Here is a 21201-nt window from a genome sequence, read left to right as displayed (position 1 = left end):
GTGAAATCATACTGTAGCTGTTGTTCTCCATGTGGCTTATTTCAGTCAGCATAATACCCTCTAGATCCATCCATGTTGTGAAAGGCAGAATTTCATTTTTTAATGGCTGAATAATATTCCATTATGTGTATGCACCACATCTTCTTTATCCATTCATTTATTGATATACACTTAGGTTGCTTCCATATCTTGGCTACTGTAAATAATGTGGCAATACATATAGGGGTGCATATATCTTTTCGAATCAGGGATTTTGTTTTCTTCAGGTAAATTCCTAGAAGTGGAATTACTGGGTCCAATTTTAGGAACCCTTTCTGAGGAACCTTCCTATTGTCTGCACAGTGGCTGCACCAATTTACATTCCCACCAACAGTGTAGGAGTGTTTCCACTTCTCCTCATCCTCGCCAACGTTTGTTATTTCTTGTCTTTTGGATAGTGGCTATTCTAACTGGTGTGAGGTGATATCTCATTGTGGTTTTAATTTGCATTTCCCTGATGATTAGCTATGTGGAGCATCTTTTCATGTGCCTGTTGGCCATCTGTATTTCTTCTTTGAAGAAATGTCTGTTCAGGTCCTCCACCCATCTTTAATTGAGTTATTTGGTTTTATTTGGTGGTGAGGTGAATGAGTTCTTTATATATTTTGGCTGTTTACTCCTTATCAGATAAATCATTTACAAATATATTCTCCCATACTGTAGGATGCCTTTTTGTTCTGCTGATGGTGTCCTTTGCTCTATAGAAGCTTTTCAGTTTGATGTAGTCCCACTTGTTCATTTTTTATTTTGTTTCTCTTGCCTGAGGAGATGTGTCCAGGAAAAAACTGCTCATACTTATGTTCAAGAGATTTTTGCCTAAGTTTTCTTCTAAGAGTTTTACAGTTTCATGTCTCACATTTAGGTCTTTGATCCACTTTGGGTTTACTTTTGTGTATGGAGTTAGACAGTAATCCAGTTTTATTCTCTTGCATGTAGCTGTCCAGTTTTCCCAACACAAGTTATTGAAAAGGCTGTCTTTTTCCCATTGTACATTCATGGCTCCTTTATCATATATTAATTGACCATGTATGCGTGGGTTTGTATCTGGGCTTGTTTATATCTCTATTCTGTTCCATTGATCTATGGGTCTGTTCTTGTGCCAGTACCATACTGTTTTGATTACCATAGCTTTGTAGTATAGCTTGAAGCCAGGGAGCATAATCCCTCCAGCTTTGTTCTTCTTTCTCAGAATTATTTGTTCTGAATTAGGAATAAATTTAACCCAAGAGGTGAAAGACCTGTATACTGAAAACTGTATTTGTGAAAGAAATTAAAGAAGACACAAATAAGTGGGAAGATATTCCATGCTCATGGATGGGAAGAATTAATATTGTTAAAAGGTCCATACTACTCAAAGCAATATATAGATTCAACACAATCCCTATCAAAATTCCAATGGTATTTTTTACAAAAATAGGACAAACAATCCTAAATTTCATGTGGAACCACAAAATAGCCTGAATAGCCAAAGCAATCATGAGAAAGGAAAACAAAGCTGGAGGTATTGTGCTTCCTGATTTCAAACTACATCACAAAGTTATAGTAAACAAAACAGTATGGTATTGGCACAAATACAGACCAAATGAACAAATGGGACTACATCAAACTAAAAAGCTTCTGCAAAGCTTTTTATTTTTTCATTTTCACAAAGATGAAAAGGCAATATACTGAATGGAAGAAAATATTTGTAAATCATTATCAGATAAGGAGTTAATATCCAAAATATATAAAGAATTCATACAACTCAATAGCAAAAAAAAAAACAAAACTCCAAACAAACCAATTAAAAAATAGGCAGAAGATCTGAATAGACATTTTTCCAAAGAAGATCTACAGATGGCCACCTACAAAGAGGTGCTCACCATCACTAATCATCAGGGAAATGCAAATCAAAATCGCAATTAGACATACCACACCTGTTAGAATGGCTATTCTTAGAAAGACAAGAAATAGCAATAGTGAGGATGTGGAGAAAAGAGAACCCTTTGCATTGGTGGTAGGAATGTAAACTGGTGCAACCACTATGGAAATTTCAAAATTAAATTTTCTCATTTAAAAATTGAATTTTTATTTTATGGGATTTTATTGTATGGAATTTCCTCAAAATTAAAAATTGAACTACCATATGATCCCATAATTCCATTTCTAAGTATTTATCTGAAGAAAATGAAAACACTAACTCAGTAAGACATCTGCACCCCATGTCCACTGCAGCATTATTTACAATAGCCAAGACATGGAAACAACCTCCATGTCTGTAGGGAAAATGAAGTTCCATGGCCAGGATCCTCACCTGATACCCATTGTATACATGCAATAGTGTAATACTTAGCCTACTGTGCAGGCACATACTTGTATACCCATTGGCAATAAACTATTAATGCCTGTGTTGCTATATAAAGAGTTCTGCCTAGTGCTAGAGGAGACCCTAAAACAGAAGCAGGAGCCTGGGGAGGAGAGCAGAGGGAAGAAGGAGAGAAGAGAGCGGAGGCTGGAAGCGGAGACAGAGCCTTAAGCAGAGGCAGCACCTGGGGCAGAAACTGAGCCAGACAGAATTCTAGCACTCGACCTACTACCAAGAATAAAGCTTGGTATGAGCCCCTTTTCCCCCCAGCATTCCGTTGCTATTTGGTCTCACTGAATCCATAGTGAACTTGCTCGAAGCTGGGAATGGGAACCCACTCCAGCCGGGAACTACAGGGTACATAGATGGATGAACAGATAAAGAAAATGTGCACACAAAATAAAATTAAAAAAAAGAAAATGTGCACAATGGAATATTATTCACCCAGTGAATGAAATCTGGCCATTTGCAACAACATGGATGGACCTTGAAGGCATTATGTTCACTGAAATAAGTCAGAGAAAGACAAATACCACATGATCTCACTTATATGTGGAATCTAAAAACAAAAAATCCCCACCAGCCCTTAGATACAGAGAACAGATTGGTGGGGAGGGGGGTGAGTGAAATGGGTGAAAGGAAACAAAAGATACAAACTTCCAGTTATAAAATATCTAAGTCATGAGGATGTAATAATGTATAGCATGATGACTATAGTTAATGATACCATACTGCATATTTGAAAACAAGAGAGTAGATCTTAAAAGATCTTATCACAAGAAAAGAATATTTTTGTAACAATCTACAGTGGTGCACATTACCTAAAGCCACTGTGGCAATCATTTTACAATGTTTACAAATATAGATCATTGTTGACCTGAAGCTAATATAATGTTATATGTCAGTTACGTCTCATTTAAGAAACATAAACATAGTCACTATATACATAGTATTATTAAAGAAAATCTTTCAGAAAAAAAAAAACAAACCCAAACCTGAGATCCTAAGAGCTATTGTAAACAAGGCATTTCCTGGAACAATCAGTGCTATTAACTTTTTTTAACCTTTCTACAATGAAAACTATCCTGGGGCATTTACTATAATAAAAATAACCCTGAAATACTTGAATCTCATCTAATGTCAGGTGCTACAATACTGTTTTTCAAGCCAGTCTCTGGAACCTGTGGGGTCTCCAAATTTTCTATAAGAAATTTTTAAATAGAGGTTTCAATAATCATGGTAGCAGAAAAGGCAGCTACCTAAGTATCTTTTGTGTGATCGGCAAACTAAGAACTGCCAAGGGGTTTCAAAACCCTTGTCTGCAATTATACTCTAAATGCTTTAATTGTCATCGGTTAATGGGGGAAGAGAAAGTAAACTAAAGGTACAGTTTAAGATGTTAAAATCAGAATTGCTACTTTTAGTGCAGAATTAGAGAAGACTTTGGTTTCAAATGTATTTTGACCCTCTAATTTTTCCAAAACAAAGGATGAATTAGTGGAGTCAATGATTTTATCTTAATTCTATTGTGACAACCTTTAGTGGTGGGATGAAGCAGAGGAGAGAAGGAAGAAGTGTGGGCATACACAGCATAAGGGGATAGAGTCCTGTTGTAAATTGGGCCTCTTATTTTGGGTAAGGCACTGAGAGCCAATAGAACTTCCCAAACCCAGTCCCCTCTCTCAGTGCTCACAGCCTAGTTGTGACATACACTCAAGCAATTACAAACCACTTTGATACATGCAATAACCAAGGTACATGGAAAATATTTGGGGACTCCAAAAGAGAAAATTATTAATTATATTTGAGAAAGTCAAAGGAGACTCCAGAGGAGAGAGGTGAATTTTACATCAAGACTTGGGAAAATAATTATGTATCTACAGGGGTTTTCAATGCAAGATTTTCTCCAGTCTAGTTGGAAGACACATCATAAAGTACACCAACGGCTTCTTGAAGGGGAGAGGTCAGAGCTAGACAGGAAGAGTAATGGTCTGTCTGGGCAAAGTAATCCCAGGGGCCGTGACATTGGAACCCTTTGACACCACAGCGGTGTTCATGTGTCTGACACTGCTCTGTGGTGGCCGTGTGGGAATTTCCACCAGACAAACCACTTATGTTTGACATGCGGGTAGTAATTCTCTACATCTGCTATTTCCATCTCCTCACCTCCTATCACTTCTCAGCCCTCTAATTCAGCATCCTTGAGCAGGACTTTTCTAACGTTGCTCATGGTAAGCTCGCTGATTACGCTCTTCCCAAAGCCAGTGTTTTCGTTTTATTTAATGGAACCTCTCAGCAGCACTTGTCGTGCCCTCTCCTGAAGCACTTATTTTCTGAGCTCCTTATCGAACCGTTCTCCGGCCCTTTCTCTCTGGCTGTCCCTTGCCAGTTTCCTTGCAGAAGCCTCCTCACCTATGTGCTGGCCCTTCCTCGGATTGGGCCCTAGACCTTCTCTTCTTTCTCTTCACTTTCTCCTTTTGGGATCTCAGGTGTGTCCATAGATATACATACTATCTAAATAGGCTGATGAGATACAAATTTATATTGAAAACCTGTACCTCTCTGCGCTCCAGTCTCATGTATCCAGCTGCCTCTCTGGTATCTCCTCTTGGAAGTCTCCTGGGCATCTCAAACTCAAGGAATCTGAAATCAAACTCCATTCTTCTCATCTATTCCTTTCTAAATCCCTGAAGACTCAATAAATGACTCTCCATTCATCACAATGCTCTTGCCAGAAACTTCGGAGCCATTTTTTCTATCCTTCATGCTGCATTTACCATAAATGGAGAGCTGTTGTTTCTGCCTCCTAAATAATCTTGTCCTTTTCTCCCCATTTCCCTGCCATTATCTTTTTTCAGGACACCACTATTTCGAATGTGAATTACAGCAATAGACTCTTCTGGTCTAAGCCTGCTTTGACTTTTGCCTCTAACAGCAGCCAGAGTCATCTTTATTCCTTAAAGTCATTCTCCCCTTTTAAAAAACGGAAGTAAAGCATGCACAGAGTAAAATCCTTCAAAAAACAGAAATTAGATTTTATCACTTCCCTACTCAAAATTATTCAGAGACTTTCTACTGCCTTGAGAAAAAGAAAAATCAAACTCCTTAACATGTTATATAAGGCCTTTCAATAATCCGATATTTTTATTCTCCAGTCTCATCCGCAAGTTTCCTTCTTACCACTGTCCTCCAGCCACACAGGCCTTCTTACAGTTCCTCAAATACCCCTTGGTATTGTTTCTGCCTCGCAATCTGTACACATAATTTCCTTTTGCCTAGAATGATTTCCTGTTCATTTTTAGCATCCTTCAAACCAGACCTTAAATGTAACCTCCTCAGAGAGTCACTCTCTGACTGTCCCAGCCCAGCACTGCCTTCACCTCTCTCTCTCTCTAACTGCAGTATCCACAGAGACAGAAAATAGATCTGCTTATTCCTAATATATAACCTGTGTCTAACACAATTCTTGGTCCCTAACAGGTGTTTAATAAATACTTGCTGGATGGATGAATGAAAGGACTGGGGTGAGAAATGCAAGTGATGTCCACGGGCTAGCAGATCAAACAACTCCCCATTGGCCACACTTTTGGAGTCCCTAAAGGCAACAAGGTAATAGTGCTGAGCCTGACCTCCAGCACAATGTGGGCGCTCAATAAATGCAATCACATATGGACAGCTATATATGGTACAGCTCTTGGGGCTAGGAAGGCAGGGTAAAGATAGTACAAATTTAATCCAAGTATCAGCAGGCAGTAGGGAAAGGAGTAAGAAACTTTTCGCTCCTATAAACCCTTCTCCCTGCTTCATGCTTTCCCTGGCAGAGCTGACACTATAGCTCTCTGGACATAGGGTAATAGATACTTTTTCTCTGAAACTAAGACTATTTCTTCGAGCCACCCAAGATAATAATTAAACCAGTCACTGAGCTCAGCCAAAATCTTGCCTGTTTACCTTTCGGATACAGGCTCTGTCTCTGAGATACAGAAACAAAAGCCAAGAAATTTAAAAGCCTCTGATTTGGCATCTAGAAGAACTGGGTTTCATCACCACTCCACAGTCCTTCAGTTGCTTTCACGGAGTCAGGATGGAAATTTTTTCCATCCACAGCCAGGACTCGGAATGAGGCCTAAGGCCTGTTGTCCGGGGAGGCAGAGCTCAGAGGTATCTTTATCTTGCAGACTTAAAGGACAGTAATGGCTATACCTATAGGTCAAGGGAGCCCCTCACAGCAGGTCTACTGAGGAGTTAATGAGCTTCTTTTACATGTCACTGAGCTTCTCAAGGCTTTGCTGGGAGTGTAGGTTGGGTCTGACTCAGCCTGAACTCCAATAAGCAATGAGACATCCATTCAGGTACATCCTCCTTATATTCAGTTTCTGCGGGGCAGAACACTATCTGGCTTCTCCAGTCCCTCACAGACCATTGCACCGAATCCGTTCTGGTTGATGTGTCAGTAAACACCTCTGAGGGCTCATTCAGGTGAAAAAATAGCTTAAGGATCTGACAAACAACATTTCTTGACCTCCTAATCTGAGTCCCTTTTGGCCAAGAGCACTAAAGACCTTTGGGGGCTGAATCAAAGAGATACTCCTCTTTGGAAATGAGAAAGGAAGACACAGCAGGGCCAGTCTCTGCAAACAGTCTATCAAGGAAATGTTTCCTCTTGCAGTGCTGCCTCCCTTCCCCCCACTGGGACCTCCCACAAGTCCCCTCCCCTCAGCTCCCAGGCACCTAGATCACTGGCAGAGAAAGACAAGGCTGAGATGTAGTTGACAGATACACATCAAGCAGGTGGGGGTCTGGATCCTTAGGCAGAGCCCTTCCCTAACATTCAGATAAGAACCTAATGCGATTTAGTGGTTCGAATAGATTAGGATCATAACTATACTAAATGGTTTTACCTTCTTCCTTTTTTTTTTTTTTGTATTGCCTGATGTCTCCACAATAGGTATGAATACATTTCAAAACCAGAATATACTTTTTTTTAAAAAAGCATATACATCTGCAATTTTAAAAAATTGCCCTCTGAAGGTAGCTGGCCTCTTCACTTCACCCTGTAATCCACTTTAGGCACTTCCCTTAGGCTCACCCAGGGTCTTTTTGACAACTTCCCTCCTTGGTGCTAAGCGAACTCTGGCCAGAGTTCAGCCTCAGGGACTGAGAATGATGAGGCTGGATGCTTTGCCAGCACAGATGCCAGGGGAAGTCGTGAACTTTGCCATGGACTTGTAACCAGGCCTTGTAACCCAACCCGATCGCTATTCGGAAATGCTCTGGACAAGCGGCTAAGGGTTTTCTGATGTACACTGGGTTCCTTAACAGAACAACACAAAGTTATTGGACCAGGGATACTTTTAGGAGAGCTCTCGCAGAGGCACAGGCTGGAGAATGTTGGAGGATGTTTCCTCTTTTCCTCTTGCTTTGCTCCTCCTAACTTGGAGGCCTACCCTGGCTCTATCAATAAAATGTAGTCCTGGGCAATTTACATAAATATCTTTGAACCTCATTTTCCTCATTCATAAAATGGAGACAATCGCCTTGGCATCTACACCACAGAGTTCTGGCTGTAGTTACTGTGGTCTTCCTATGTGTGTAACACTGGGCTAAGCAGATCTGCCTGCAATATAATTTTTGCTCCTCAGTAGAACCATATGCAGTAAATACTTCCAGTCTCCATGTCTGTTTTATGGATGAAGAGATTACGGACCGAACGTCTCACAGTTACTCCCTGATAGAGCCAGGATGTAAATCTAGGCAGTCTCACTCCAGTTTTAAGACCCACATCCTAAACTGTATAGGAAGGCCCTTTGAAAACCCCCAAGCATTATACAAATGTTAGCAATTACTGATTATATCGACTTTTGTCACTATTCAGACTGGTGCGGGCAGGAGCCCTAAGCGAGCAGCAGCGGGACGGAGTAGAGGTGGGGGAGGGGTGCGGCCGTGGAGTGACAGGCTTGGAAAATCACGTCCCAGTCTGCGGGTTTCAGCCCCTCCCCCTCGCTCCCCATTCAACCCTTTGTTACCATCTCCGAGATTTGGGTGCTGAGGTTAATAAAGAGCTTCCAGAAAAATCCATCGTTTTGATTAAAGCCCGGGCTGTCTTGCCAGCCAGCACCCAGGAGCCCGCCTACCGCCCACTCTGCTAGGTCAGTGCAGCCCGCAAAGGCTATTCAACGATTACAAGCTGTTTCCGGCCTCTCCAGACAGCTCCCCTGCACTGCTCCTTCTCTGGCCGCCCGGGGAAAAGTCAGGGCACGAAAGCTCTGAGATTCTGGGTTTGCAAGGGAACACCCGGCTTTCAGTGTAGGAACACGCCGCCCCTCGCTCTTTCTGGATTCCTCTTCCCACCCGGGCCAGACACAGCAGCCTTTCAAGTTGCTCCAATTTCGTTTCTGCCTCGTGGCTTTGAGCAACCATTTCATTTCTCTGTCGCTGTGTGTGTGTCTGTCTGTCCGTCTCTGTGTCTCTGTCCCTCTCTCTCTAGCAGAACTTCGCAGACTGTAGAATTACACGTGATCAGCCAACCAAGAGGCAAAAAAAAACACTGGCCATCAAACCCACCGAAAGAACAGGTTGTAAAACATCTCTGCCTCCTTCCCCACCCCCATCCCACCATCTGCGGGGTTTGTGGACTGCTTGGACATGCCCCGCCTCCTCTCCCTCACTCAATCCTTTACGAATTGGGCTGTGTTAATCTACATGATTACAGCCCACAAAACACAGGAGAACCGTAGTCTGATGCCTAAATCCTGTGCAGGATGGGAGAGAAGGAAAGGAAGCTCAAACCACCTGGGCTGGCATTTCCAGCATCTCTCCATTGCTTCTTAGTCCTTCAACTGAGAGTGGAAAGAATTTTCCATGGAAACAAGGGAATGTAAAAATACACTCCCGGTTCTATGTAAGACTTTAGGCTCTATAATCAGAATGCTAGATTTAAATCTGGCTACATCATGTAAATTATGACATTAAGCAAATCAATATCTCTTATGCCTCAGTTTTCATGTGTAAAGGAGATAACAGCTCCCACCTCATAGGGTAGTTATAAGATTAAATGTAATTATCCTTATAGAGCATATAACACAGTGCCTGGCACAAAGGAAAAATTCATTACCTTTTGGTTGTTAGTAAAATCAGAGCAGCAGCAGATTTATTCATTTAGGGAATACTGTTTGATCGCATATTATGGATCAGGCTCTTTATTAAGCATTTGCATACATATTTACTTATAAGTAAATATATATATTCATATATAAAGATTTCATTTCACAGATAAGGAAAGTGAAAGTTTAAATTACAGCAAGATAATTTGCCTGGAATCACACAGAGATTTGGTGATAAAGCTGAAAAATTATTCTTGCACTGACTCCCCAACTCAGTACTAGAATGGCCATTATTTTTTTACTGCTTGTGAAGCCTCGGGGATGGGGGAGGAGACAGAGTGGAGCTCATCCATAGGTCTTGCTTTCTGTCCCTAGAGTAGGGGGTACGGTGTGATCAGAAGGCAGCTGATCTACCACCCCCCAGAGGCTGCCACTCTGAGACGTCTCACTCCTTTAGGGTGGATTGAGTGATCTGGAAGATTCTGTGGCTGCCTGGTGCTTCAGGCCACAGCTGGGCTGATTTTCAGTAATCTTGGAGCGGAAGAGATAAATACGGCGGCATATTTTTAAAGCCACAGCTCTTGCTTTGTGCCCAAAATAACTACCATTTCTAGGTTAAGAGTATAAAGCCATCATGTGCTGTGAACCCAGATTCAAAAATTGAAATGGCTGGTCTCAAACCTTCCTGGCTATCCATAGTCAGCTAAAAAATAAAAATAAAAATAAAATAAAATAAATCACAGTTTTTCTTTCTGTGACCCCTGACCTAGCAGGGCTCATGCTGAATGAGTTTTTTCTACCTTATTTCTTAGTTGCCAAAGTCCCCCAGGGTGGAGGGGGGCAATTTCCCCTTATAGTCTTCTTTTAGCAATGCCCCTCCTCCCCCCCAACCCCCATCTCCCACCCCACCTCAGCCGCCTGTTATAACCCGGAGGTAGTAGAATGCTTAAAATGAAGGTTTGGGGATGTACAGATTTGAGTTGGAATCTGTTTAAATTTGTTGTATAACCTTGAGCAAGTCATTTGGCCTCTCAGTCCCCATTCTTTCATATGTAAAACAAAGAGAACATACATGTCACCATGTAACTTATTCACTATGTAAGAATTTGTACTCCATGTAAGAATTTGTTTGTTATGCATCAGAAGATTGGAGACTGACGAAAATTGGGCTTGGGGTGGATTAATGATTGTGCATTGAGTATTGACCCCCCTATACAGAGATTTGTTGTGGTTAACAACTATTTGATCAATAAATATGAGAGATGCCCTCACTATATATATATATATATATATATATATATATATATATAAACACACTTCCAATTGTAAAATAAATAAGTAACCGGGATGTAATGTATAGCATAAGGAATATAGTCAAAATATTGTAACAACTTGGTATGGTGATACCTGGTACCTAGAAATATCATGTATATAAATGTTGAGTCGCTGTGTTGTACACCTGAAACTAATGTAATGCAATGCTGTTGTCAACTACCCTTCAATAAAAAAAAATAAAAAAAAAAAGAGAACATATATGTCTCACGGAACTGTGAGCATTGAAAAGAGATAATGATCATAAATCACAAAGAACAGAGTCTGGCGTGCAGAAACTGAAATAAAGGATAGGCATTGTTACTACACAGTAGTCCTCTGAGGACCCTGCCTCCTCCTCTAACAACCTATTCCTGGAGGCAGTACTTCCAGGAACTCTCCTTCCTCAGGGCCAGCCTCCCATCAGGCTCTGCCCCTCCCAAGGATCATTTAAGACGTCTAGCTGTGAAGTTTTCCAGCTTAGAACTGGTTGCTGGGTAGGGAGCCAATCTCCAGGGCCCTCTGAAGCTGGAAGGCAGGAGGCAGTTCAGATGTGGTGGACAGCGCACTGGACTAGGTATCAAAAGCCCTGGGTTCAAATCGAAGCTCCACCATTCTGCTTTCTACTAGTTTCTACTACACTATTTGGCTGACACTGACTTGTAGTTTCTTCACCTGTAAAATGGATACAGTAGCTACTACCTCCAGAGACACTGTTATTCATTCAACTAAATTTATTTATTGTGTACAATTAATTAGACATTGTGCTAGGAATTAGGGGTAGGGATATGAATAATATTAGGACAGGTACCCTGCCCTCGAAGAATTACAGTATAGAAAAAGACAAGCACATGAATAAAAACAATGCCGGTTTAAGGACTAAACAAGGTAGAGGAACTTTGGCATAAAGATGGCCTTAAACTTTCCAGAGATGCTGTGTTCAGAGGTTAGGTGTACAGGCTCAGAAGTCAAAGGGCCCTGCTTCAGATCCGGGCCTCACCACGTAACTAGACAGATGTGTGACCTTACTTAACCCCACGTGTCTCAGTTTCTTAAGCATTAAAATGGGTAGAATAACAGACTTCTCTGTGGAGATGGTCATACAGATTAAAGGAGTTAATACATATAAAGTGCTTAGAACAGTATCTGGCTTAAGTGCACAAAACAAGGTTTAAGTGCCCCTCCCCTTCACCCGTCCCCCTCCCCCTCACTCTCTCCCACTCCCCCTCTCCCCCCTTCCCCTCTACTCCCTCCCCCACCCCCTCACACTCCCCTCCCCCTCTCCACTCCGCGTTACCCCCACCCTCTCCCCTCCCCTCCCCTCCCCTCCCCCTCCCCCCTCCCTCCTCCTCTCCCTCTCCCTCTCCACATCATTGGAGGAGAAAGAAAGAAGTTTTGATATGAGGTGCAAGATAAAAATTCAAGTTGATGGTAGAATTTGTACTGGGTAAAAGGGATCCCACAGTCAGTGGTCTGCCCTGACGCACGTGTCAGAACGCTAGGGAACCCTGTCTCACTTACATCCTAATGGCCCTGCTGCTGTACTTAAGCACCGGCCAGGCCAGTGAGTGAGGGAGTGAGAGAGGAGAGGGCCTCTTCAGTCGCTTGTTGTTCTTGAATTGTTCACTTGATTCTTGGCTGTCATCACTTGAACCTCTGGCAGCAGAGTTCTGGGGAGGAAGGCATCTGATTTTAAGTCACTCACTGAAGTGCTGAGCCATGAAGCACAAACGAAAAAGGAAACATCTTGAAACCACACGTTCCCCCAAAGTTGCCAGGATGTCAGGAGGTGTGTGTCAGTGATATTCTCTGAGCACTGGGGATCTAGAAACTGTCTTATACAGAAAAAAGGAATGAAGATTCCTACCTATGGGAGAGAAAGGGCAGGAAGGTGGGAGGGAGGAAAAGGTGGGGGTGCGCCAGTCTTTCTAAGGGATCAGATCATCTGAGGAACAAGAGGAGGTTCCTGTGACTAGGTCCTTGTCTCTGTGGTGCAGGACCTGTGTTCCCTACATCATGCTGCTCTGGGTTACTGCATCACAGATGTAGTGATTGATTAGTATGATTTTTCTTATATAATGTATTTCCCTTTATTTCATTTTTTACAATGTTACAAGTTTTCCAATAATACTTTTTCCAGTTAATGATGAAAGTGTGGCTCGAAGAGGTAAATGAAAAATTAGGAAAAAAGTTTGAGTGCCTAAAATTGGAGGTGCAGGGATGAGTGTAAAGTCATACAGAAAATGAATTGATTTCTTAGATTGTCTCAGACATTGAGACCTTTCTTTCATTGTCTTAGAGTATAGACATGTAAATGTGAGGCTCCTTTATGAAAGAGAAAAACCAGCAGGACAAACACACACACACACACACACACACACACACACACACACACACACACAAATACCATTTAAGCACGATAGCTGAATTGAGAAAGTTCGGCTCTTTCTGGAAAAATGGGAAACTGAAATAGTTGTAGTGACTGTGAGGTGACTGTGTTTTCCCTTGGCTTATTATATAGCATAAATAAGCCAAGGGAAGACACAGAGTAGTTTCTAATATAATGGCTTGCTTAATATGTACCAGGTCCAATTATCTGCTTCTCAAAACTCAACTCAAGATTCATTAGTTGGAGTAGATTAGGCCTGAGTAACTAATGCACGAAGGAAACTATCTATTTCTTATGTAACAATCAGTGTATGTGAAGGAATAGGGCAAGTCTCCCTGCTGATAGAAACTTTTTATCATTAACACTCAGCTTTCAAATAGACCCCAGGTTATCAACATCCCAGTAAGCTAGAAAAGGGAAGAGGAGGACTTCATGCCTATGCCTGGTTGGGGCACGTGTCCTTGCCAATCATTTCCAACTGCAGAAAACTTACTCACATGGTGAGAACTACTGTAGCTCCAGGGGGAAGGGCATTCCAGGCCCAGGGCCAAGGCCCCCTCTGAAACCGGTGAAACCAAGACAAGTCCAGGAAGAGGGCAGGTTGGGAGAAAGGCTTTTCTTCCTTGCAGTCACTGGCAGCTCATGCTCCCCAGCCTGGCACACACTCCACTGTCCCACCTCTGCTGGAGACAGTCTGAGTCACCGTGGTGTGGGCTGAGAGCGAGAAGGGGCTGAGGAGGAGCCAGGCGGGGAGACGGGGCAACGCGATGGCCCAGGCTCAGAACTGAGTGCCTTCCCTCAGCAGGACCATAAGTGACCCCTTGCCCAAGAACTGCCCGGGGTGTCCGTTTCCAATCCCCAGGCAGAAATGTAGCACGTGGGTGTGTCTGCCTCCTTTGAAAGAGGTTTTCAAAAGATCTGAATAGGGAGGCTACGAGTCTTGGAGAAATACAGAAATACATTCCCAGAAGAGGAGTCTGGGGCGAGTGCGTAAAGTCTTCATTAGAGCATCTCCAGCACCATGGCTGCTGCCCAGGAATTCCCTGCAAAAATGCTGTATCTCTACCCCTCTCTATATCTATATTGACATCCCTATCTTTCCATACCTCAATATAGATACCAATCTAGACAGGCAGGCAGGCAGGCAGACATGCGGAAGTCTTTTAAAACTTGTACCCCATGTCCTCTAATTAACATAATTTCTCATGAGGAAAAAAGAGCTAGTATCCAACTTTAGTCACTAGTTTTTGATATTCTGTATACATCTTTAGAAATATCACATACAAGATACCCAGTATCACTGATATCTACTACACACAATTTTCATAATTGCTGTGTCCTTATATTTTGGAGCAAGTGAAGTTTCAAATGCTTAATTCCATGGAAGGGGTTTCAGTGCCTAACGTGATTATCCACTCAACATGTCTTTTTTAAATGGATCCAGATCCCAGAAAATGCTACATCTGTTTTTCTTGTATTCATTCCTCAGAATTTGAGAAGACTCAAGGGGATCCTCCTGAGCCTGAGGGACATGTGGTGGTCGGAGAGAACAATCAGACACCAGGAGAACAGCCCCCTGTCTCGGAGTGTTTCTCCCATCCGTCCACCCCAGGAGAGCTTCAAGCTGCTGCTGAGGACGGTAAGGGAGACACAGAGGCTGGACGGGATGAATAGCTGGCGTGGCTCAGCCAGATCCCTACTTACTTCATTTTCCCTTCAAACACAGGAAAGGGCTTCAGGGCAGAGGAACTAAGACTGCAGCCTCTGCAGAGGGACAAATTGGGGGTGTGCTTTCAAGGATAGGGCAGTTCCCCATGTGAACACTGGAACAGCTGTGAGATGGTGGGCTGTGCTGGTAACAGTGTGGGAATTCAATTACAACCTCTTCCCTCAGATCAGCACAAACTCACTCACACACACCCTGTATTCCTTCATACCAGATAGAGCCCCACTATTCCTTCCTTTCACTTTTTCTCTCATATACACATCCCTTCATTCCAGACGCGTCCTTCCCATTCTCTATGAGTGTTACACAGATACACATTTCCACCTTCCCTCCTCCCACAATTTCTCAGCCTCTGCTGTCTACACACTAACCCATAAGTAATGTACACCCTTTCACACAGGTAACTTGTTCCAGCTCCCCCATTAGAGCCGGCCTAAGCACTCAAACACTCACAGGCCCTGAAATGAATGCACTTTCATATACAGGCTTTCTATTCCACACACCACTTCACCCACAAAACCTTCAGCCCAAAGCCTTCAGCCCCTCAGAGAGCTGGACTTCTGGGAAGCTCAAGCACACTTCCTCCAACACGCTCCGTCTTTAACTGTTTCACAATAAGAACACGTACCACTCCTGTTCACGTGTATTGTCACACCACACACACATGTACACTGTCATTCACCACCCCCTTACCAATGTCAGAAACACTGACCAGGTATGTTCCAGAACATACACAGACCTCCACACCCTCAATCCCACATAATCACACCACACACATACCTCAGATAAACTGTGTCATATGGCATTCTGTGATTTCACATATGCATGTACTTCCAGGCCATGTGCCCACATAGGAATATCCTCATGACCAACTCAACTCCTACAGACTTCACACACTTATTCTAGTTTTCTCATGTCTGAAACTTCCTTTCCCAGGAGGAGGAGGAGGAGGAATCCCTCAGTTGCATCAGGATATTCTTCATACTGGGCCTCTTGAGATGACTCAACCCCAGGTCTTGGAGGAACGGGAAGCTCCCCTCCCCTCTCCCAAAGACTCCTTTCCACCATACCTGGGAACGGCACGCGTCAAGAAGATATACTACAGGCGTGTCCAGATGAAAAGAGGTGTGGCTGTGTCATGGGATGAGGTGGAAGTCTTGCAGCCCGCCTCAAAGAAGACCAAAAGAGAAGAATTTGGTTTTTCTGAAGAGGCCTCAGACATATGGACCCTCTTGTCTACACAGGGACTCCTGACTGTCAGCGATGACAGCGAAGCCCCAGAGGAGGGGGAGCAGGCTGGCAGTGCGGGGGAGCCCCCAGCCCAGGAGGAGAGCCCCAGGGCCAAGACGCCTGAGTGGCTGGTGGCCCTGCACAGCAGCTTCAGGTGCCTGGGCTGCTGCCGGGTTTTCCCCAGCTTGGAGGTCCTGCAGGACCACGTGGACAATGCGGTCCGTGAGGGCTTCAGCTGCCGGGTTTTCCTTCATGTTTTGTCTTGGCTGAATAACAAGAATTAGAAAGAAAAGACGAGGAAGAGGAGGAAGACGATGAGGAGGAGGAGGAGGAGGAAGAGGAGGAGGAGAGTCGATGCACGATCATTTAGATGGTAGACCAAAGAACACTTTGGCAGGAAGACAGCCTCCTGCAAGTACATAGACTTTTTCAGGCCCTAGGAAAGTGCAAGTGAAGTAGTCCAGACTCTACTGAGGGCCTTCATCTCTTAGCAGCCATGATACCCACTTTGGTTAAATGTATCCACCGCCTTCCCTACATACATATCTGTGTTGGGCCAATCTGCGCTAATAGCTTATCTTTTGTCTGCAACTCAAATTCAGGTCCATGCGCCACTACTACTGGACTTACTTTCAGCTCCTCTCTTTTGAAGGACTTGGCTGTTTCAGCCGTTACTTTAACTAACTAAGCATCCTTACTAGCCCTTCAATAAATCTTTGTTTCGTCTCAATTAGCCTGAGTCATTTACTGTTGTTTGTAATATAACATATCTTAATGGATATGCAAATTAGCTTTAACATAATTTCTTCCTTTGTAATCACTGAAATGGGATAGCCTAGGAAGGAGTAGCACACAATATTCCTCTGAGTTTATACCGAAGCAGTAAGGGACTTATACATATACTCAGTATGTATGCTATGTTCTTGATTAATTAGGAAGCTGTGTTGAGAAGGTTTACATATGTATACAAAATAATTGGACTTCAGTAGAGTAGACCCAGGCTTAAATTCTTTACCAACTCTTAGCAGCTTTGCACACATTGGGCCAGTGCCCTCATCTTCAAAGAGGAGAGCGTGTTACCTAAAATAACAGGGATTGTGAAAGTAACAGACACAGGTTAAAGCACCTAGTACACTGTTTGGCATAAATGGAGGCTCAAAATAATTTCTCATTCATTTTTGAGATTTGTTTTCCTTACCTCCGATAATGAACAGTTTGGTTATGATGTGTCCTGGTAGGGTTTTTACTTTTTTTTAGTTTCTATTATTAAGATTTGCTGAGCTTTAAAAAGAAAGCAAACTCTTTTAAATGTTGATATAAACTCACAAGAGGTTGCAAAAGCAGTCCAGGTTGGTCCCATCTACCCATCATGCGCCGCCCCCAACATGATCACAGTGCATTATCCAAACAAGGAAGTTGACTGGAACAATACCATAAGCCAGACTACAGACCTTCCTCAGATTTCACTGCATTAGCAGGTGTCATTCTTATGTTTTCTAGTATAATTCTATGGCATTTTCTCCTATGTGTAGATTTATATGCCCATCACTGCAATCAAGATACACAGACGTTCTGTTTCCTCAAAGCAAACCCCTCACGTGGCTCTTGCTAGTCAGTCCCATCTCTCCTTCCTTTCCCTAACTCTTGGTGACCACTCTCCATCTCTCTCTACTTTCTTTTCACATCAAAAACTTTATATAAATGGAATCATTTAGTAAATAAACTTTTGAGATTTTTACATTTTTTATTTCAAACATAATTCCCTTAAAACCCAGCCAAGTCATTGCATATATTAATAGTCTATTACTTTCATTGCTGAGTATTCCATTTCGTGATGTAGAACAGTTCAGTGACTCATATATTCACAAGAGCATTATGCCGTTTCACATTACTGGTGATTATAGGTTAAGCTTCTATGACGTTAGTGTCGAGGTTTTTGTGATAAATTGTTTTCATCTTTCTCATATAAATGCCTAAGAGTGTTAGTGTTTGGTCATATGGTAAGAGTATACCTTCTTTAAAAACTGCTCACCAGTTTCCATAGTGGCCCTGCCATTTTTGTATTCCCACTGATCTATGAGTAATTCTGTTTCCCTGCATCCTCACCAGTATTTGATAGTGTTAAGTATTTTTAAGCCATTTTAACAGACACAGTATTTTGTGGTTTTAACTTGCATTTCCCTAATGATAAGGGTTGCTAAACATCTTTTCCTGTACTTATCATTTGCATATTTCTTTTGTGAGTTGTCTGTGTAAGCTTTTTGCCCATCTTTTAGTTGGGTTCTTATTATTGAGAGAGTCCTTTATATGTTCTAGATATTATATATATGTATTGAGCTCCACAACTTGGGGTGAGGGGAGGAAATGTATGCATCTCATACTGTTTTACATATTCTAACAAATATATATACAACTTTTGCAACTTAAAAATAAAGTTAATTAAAGGTAATAAACATTTTATTTTTTAAAAGATTAAAGCAAAATTATGGATGCTAGATAAAATTTATTGCTTAACGATTACTGCATAAAACACTTAACAAGGTAGATTGTACTAAAAGCTCCAATTTATAAGTGAGTTAAGAAAGAGTATGATAGTTTAATCATCCTAAGTCACACAGTTTGTATGTGGTTTCAGTAGTAGCCTTTCTCATTTATTTGCCTAATTGAGATACAGGAAATTTTCTTAGAAGTAGAATAGCTATGTCCAAAGTTTACAGAGTTATTGGCAAATTGCCCTCTACAATTATTATTTCCTTTTATACACCCACCATCAAGGACTGCTTGCCCATTTTCTTACCAACATGGATTATCAGTCTTTAATTTACTAAACTCAAAGGTGAAAAAAATACTTTATTCTTCAAAGTTTCATTGCATTTATCTTAGGTTGAACATTCTTTCAGATGTGTGTTGTCCATTTACAATTTATTGCTGAAGACCAATTTCAAGGGAAGAAACACAAAATATCAAAGACACAAATTTTTTCCCTCCAATCCTGGAAGGATGACTTCATCTGTGAGATTGTATCTTTGATGACTGAATAGGGTAAAATATCATGATTGACCCTATGAACTGTACTGCTGAAACTTACACCTAAATATTTCAGTGATTATTATTGACTGGGAATAGTTGTGACTTGAAGAAAAAATAACCTCGAGACAACATGAATATTCTAATCCAAAGTTATAGATCTTACTTCTGAAAAGAAATCAACAATGAGAGACTGTCTTGTATCTCCCTTTTTATTTTTCTCTAAATGTTCTGAAATGCTGCCTTGTGTTCCATCTCTGCTTCTGAGGAGCAGTATCACCATGGGCTCATTGCTTAACCTCTTAAGGCTTGATCTTCTAATATGCAAAATAAGGATAATGATAGTCCCTATCTCAGAGGACTGGAATAACAGAGGAAGATAATGCTTTTAAGGTGTTTTTCACATTAAATATTCTCAATAAAAGTTGCTATGATGAAAGCTAGAGAAGCCGATTTATATCAATGGAAGGTCTATAAGGAGCCACCTACATCCAAGATAAAATTTGTAATGAAAGGTAGAACATGGCGAAATTGCAACAAACGAATCTGAATTTAAATGAAAATGGAGGCCTAATATTTCTCCTTCATATCACTGTTACCCATTCCTGATCTGTCAGAAAATCTGACTAGAAATTCTGTGGAGAAACTATTTCATCCTACAACAAAACATTAAGTCCAAAAATGGGGATCATAACATTTACTCATAGTGTGGCTTTGAAGAAGAAGTGGGAAAATATATGTACATCTCCCACCACAGTATCTGAATACAGTAAGTGCTTAATAAATACGAGGCGGTGTCAGTTCTCTGGAATCCACGATGCCTTCCAAAAACAGTACCAGCTTCTCTTTTGTTGGTGCTTGTTAAGTGGCAGGCATGGTGCTAAGCCTTTTCTACAGAAGACGTTTCCTCTGACTATTCTAATCTCGCTGAGAGAGGGGGGATGAAGGAGAATGTTTATCGCCTCCTCTTAATCTCTTGTTGCCTGATAAACTTGAGCCAACTGTGTGTTCTGTGGTTGAATTTTGCCATATCTGTGTAGCACTTTTAAAACTGAAATTTATTGTTTAGTCTTGTTCTAAGCAAGAATACTGTGAAGCACTAGGTTTGATGTGCTAGTTGTTTTTTCTTATGCACCTTAAAACAGGCACATTCATCATTAAAATTAAAAGGTGTTATTATTTAAGATACTCCAGAAAAAAAATTAAAGCTAGAACAAGATTGGCAAAATGTTGATCACTGTTGAAACTAGATGATGAGTGTGTGGGGCTGTATCGTTCCCTCTCTTATGTACCATTGGCATTTTCATAATAAAATCGTTTAGAAAATACAATCAAACATACTTTTTGAAGTGTGGGGAAGGGGAATGTTCTTTCGCAGAGACCTAAAATCATGTCACATACCCAGGGGAGCAGTTGTCACACTTTGGAAACACTGGCTTATAATGGTCCCAACATGGTCAATGTCATGAGGACAGACACTCAGGTTTCATTCTTTCTCATAGGCTGCATGTCCTGTACTTAGAACAACTCGTCACATGTAGATAAATGCCCACTTAAAGTTTGCTGAATCAATGAATGAACGATAATCAAGCCCTTTATCCTCCTTGTGGCTTTTAGCTCTGTCTCCAGATGCCCTAACCTGCTTTTAACTCCCTGTCCCCAGGGAATGGACAATAAATTAACTCAGTCGTTTTCACCTCAAAATGATTAGTACTGCAAAGCCAGGCTTAATCTGAGCAGGCCCTGCTGTTTTTCTTTTACTGCCCTGCCATTTGACTTCTGTTATTATGAAAAGTGTCCAGAAAGTTTAAAGCAACTTCCACAATCATATTTGGCTGGCATTAGATGTTCTTTGCCAAAGGGGGTCAAATGTATTCCATGAGATTACTCAGCTGCTCTCTTTATGTATTTGGTCAAAGATCTATCAGATGCTATGAAGACCAAGTTTTACCTCAACTGGCTTCTGTGACTTCAGTCCAGAAAAGGAGGAAGGGGAGAGGTGGTCTCGTGAGCCAGAAATGAATCAGAGTGC

At 41.7% G+C, this 21201-nt stretch overlaps 1 protein-coding gene across 7 annotated transcripts in view; it reads right to left on the bottom strand.

Moving 5' to 3' along the window:
* Positions 1 to 21201, bottom strand: part of LOC118925177 (protocadherin alpha-C2) — a 144119-nt gene that overhangs the window by 3428 nt on the left and 119490 nt on the right. The gene's annotated exons all lie outside the window — the stretch shown is intronic.

The sequence above is a fragment of the Manis pentadactyla genome, chromosome 13, assembly GCF_030020395.1.
Source record: "Manis pentadactyla isolate mManPen7 chromosome 13, mManPen7.hap1, whole genome shotgun sequence".
Taxonomy (NCBI): domain Eukaryota; kingdom Metazoa; phylum Chordata; class Mammalia; order Pholidota; family Manidae; genus Manis; species Manis pentadactyla.
Note: the sequence above shows the minus strand (reverse complement) of the source record. Positions and strands in the feature narration are given on the sequence as shown.